Source organism: Aedes aegypti, chromosome 1 (assembly GCF_002204515.2).
Source record: "Aedes aegypti strain LVP_AGWG chromosome 1, AaegL5.0 Primary Assembly, whole genome shotgun sequence".
NCBI lineage: Eukaryota > Metazoa > Arthropoda > Insecta > Diptera > Culicidae > Aedes > Aedes aegypti.
This window is the reverse complement of record NC_035107.1, coordinates 205,730,295-205,733,832: the sequence shown is the minus strand read 5'-3', so window position 1 is coordinate 205,733,832 and position 3,538 is coordinate 205,730,295.

Sequence of the window (3,538 nt, the reverse complement as noted above, 5' to 3'; positions counted from 1 at the left end):
GACATCGATCAAATAATCGATTAAAATTGATAAAACTGCCAAATTTTGGAAAAAGTCGATCAAAATCGACAAAAATCTTAGAATTTTCGAAGCATTTACAGAAAAATCGATCAAATTTGAAGAAAAAGTCGATCAAAATGCGTATTCAATAGAAGACATCGTGAAAATAATCGATTAAAATCGATAAAACTGCCAAATTTTGGAAAAAGTCGATCAAAATCGACAAATATCTTAAAAATTTTGGAGCATTTACAGAAAAATCGATCAAAATTGACAAAAAAGTCAATCAAAATGCGTATTCCATCAAAGACATCGATCAAAATCGATAAAACTGCCAAATTTTGGAAAAAGTCGATCAAAATCGACAAATATCTTAAAATTTTCGAAGCATTTACAGAAAAATCGATCAAATTTGACGAAAAAGTCGATCAAAATGCGTATTCAATTGAAGACATCGATCAAATAATCGATTAAAATTGATAAAACTGCCAAATTTTGGAAAAAGTCGATCAAAATCGACAAAAATCTTAGAATTTTCGAAGCATTTACAGAAAAATCGATCAAATTTGAAGAAAAAGTCGATCAAAATGCGTATTCAATAGAAGACATCGTGAAAATAATCGATTAAAATCGATAAAACTGCCAAATTTTGGAAAAAGTCGATCAAAATCGACAAATATCTTAAAAATTTTGGAGCATTTACAGAAAAATCGATCAAAATTGACAAAAAAGTCAATCAAAATGCGTATTCCATCAAAGACATCGATCAAAATCGATAAAACTGCCAAATTTTGGAAAAAGTCGATCAAAATCGACAAATATCTTAAAATTTTCGAAGCATTTACAGAAAAATCGATCAAATTTGACGAAAAAGTCGATCAAAATGCGTATTCAATTGAAGACATCGATCAAATAATCGATTAAAATTGATAAAACTGCCAAATTTTGGAAAAAGTCGATCAAAATCGACAAAAATCTTAGAATTTTCGAAGCATTTACAGAAAAATCGATCAAATTTGAAGAAAAAGTCGATCAAAATGCGTATTCAATAGAAGACATCGTGAAAATAATCGATTAAAATCGATAAAACTGCCAAATTTTGGAAAAAGTCGATCAAAATCGACAAATATCTTAAAAATTTTGGAGCATTTACAGAAAAATCGATCAAAATTGACAAAAAAGTCAATCAAAATGCGTATTCCATCAAAGACATCGATCAAAATCGATAAAACTGCCAAATTTTGGAAAAAGTCGATCAAAATCGACAAATATCTTAAAATTTTCGAAGCATTTACAGAAAAATCGATCAAATTTGACGAAAAAGTCGATCAAAATGCGTATTCAATTGAAGACATCGATCAAATAATCGATTAAAATTGATAAAACTGCCAAATTTTGGAAAAAGTCGATCAAAATCGACAAAAATCTTAGAATTTTCGAAGCATTTACAGAAAAATCGATCAAATTTGAAGAAAAAGTCGATCAAAATGCGTATTCAATAGAAGACATCGTGAAAATAATCGATTAAAATCGATAAAACTGCCAAATTTTGGAAAAAGTCGATCAAAATCGACAAATATCTTAAAAATTTTGGAGCATTTACAGAAAAATCGATCAAAATTGACAAAAAAGTCAATCAAAATGCGTATTCCATCAAAGACATCGATCAAAATCGATAAAACTGCCAAATTTTGGAAAAAGTCGATCAAAATCGACAAATATCTTAAAATTTTCGAAGCATTTACAGAAAAATCGATCAAATTTGACGAAAAAGTCGATCAAAATGCGTATTCAATTGAAGACATCGATCAAATAATCGATTAAAATTGATAAAACTGCCAAATTTTGGAAAAAGTCGATCAAAATCGACAAAAATCTTAGAATTTTCGAAGCATTTACAGAAAAATCGATCAAATTTGAAGAAAAAGTCGATCAAAATGCGTATTCAATAGAAGACATCGTGAAAATAATCGATTAAAATCGATAAAACTGCCAAATTTTGGAAAAAGTCGATCAAAATCGACAAATATCTTAAAAATTTTGGAGCATTTACAGAAAAATCGATCAAAATTGACAAAAAAGTCAATCAAAATGCGTATTCCATCAAAGACATCGATCAAAATCGATAAAACTGCCAAATTTTGGAAAAAGTCGATCAAAATCGACAAATATCTTAAAATTTTCGAAGCATTTACAGAAAAATCGATCAAATTTGACGAAAAAGTCGATCAAAATGCGTATTCAATTGAAGACATCGATCAAATAATCGATTAAAATTGATAAAACTGCCAAATTTTGGAAAAAGTCGATCAAAATCGACAAAAATCTTAGAATTTTCGAAGCATTTACAGAAAAATCGATCAAATTTGAAGAAAAAGTCGATCAAAATGCGTATTCAATAGAAGACATCGTGAAAATAATCGATTAAAATCGATAAAACTGCCAAATTTTGGAAAAAGTCGATCAAAATCGACAAATATCTTAAAAATTTTGGAGCATTTACAGAAAAATCGATCAAAATTGACAAAAAAGTCAATCAAAATGCGTATTCCATCAAAGACATCGATCAAAATCGATAAAACTGCCAAATTTTGGAAAAAGTCGATCAAAATCGACAAATATCTTAAAATTTTCGAAGCATTTACAGAAAAATCGATCAAATTTGACGAAAAAGTCGATCAAAATGCGTATTCAATTGAAGACATCGATCAAATAATCGATTAAAATTGATAAAACTGCCAAATTTTGGAAAAAGTCGATCAAAATCGACAAAAATCTTAGAATTTTCGAAGCATTTACAGAAAAATCGATCAAATTTGAAGAAAAAGTCGATCAAAATGCGTATTCAATAGAAGACATCGTGAAAATAATCGATTAAAATCGATAAAACTGCCAAATTTTGGAAAAAGTCGATCAAAATCGACAAATATCTTAAAAATTTTGGAGCATTTACAGAAAAATCGATCAAAATTGACAAAAAAGTCAATCAAAATGCGTATTCCATCAAAGACATCGATCAAAATCGATAAAACTGCCAAATTTTGGAAAAAGTCGATCAAAATCGACAAATATCTTAAAATTTTCGAAGCATTTACAGAAAAATCGATCAAATTTGACGAAAAAGTCGATCAAAATGCGTATTCAATTGAAGACATCGATCAAATAATCGATTAAAATTGATAAAACTGCCAAATTTTGGAAAAAGTCGATCAAAATCGACAAAAATCTTAGAATTTTCGAAGCATTTACAGAAAAATCGATCAAATTTGAAGAAAAAGTCGATCAAAATGCGTATTCAATAGAAGACATCGTGAAAATAATCGATTAAAATCGATAAAACTGCCAAATTTTGGAAAAAGTCGATCAAAATCGACAAATATCTTAAAAATTTTGGAGCATTTACAGAAAAATCGATCAAAATTGACAAAAAAGTCAATCAAAATGCGTATTCCATCAAAGACATCGATCAAAATCGATAAAACTGCCAAATTTTGGAAAAAGTCGATCAAAATCGACAAATATCTTAAAATTTTCGAAG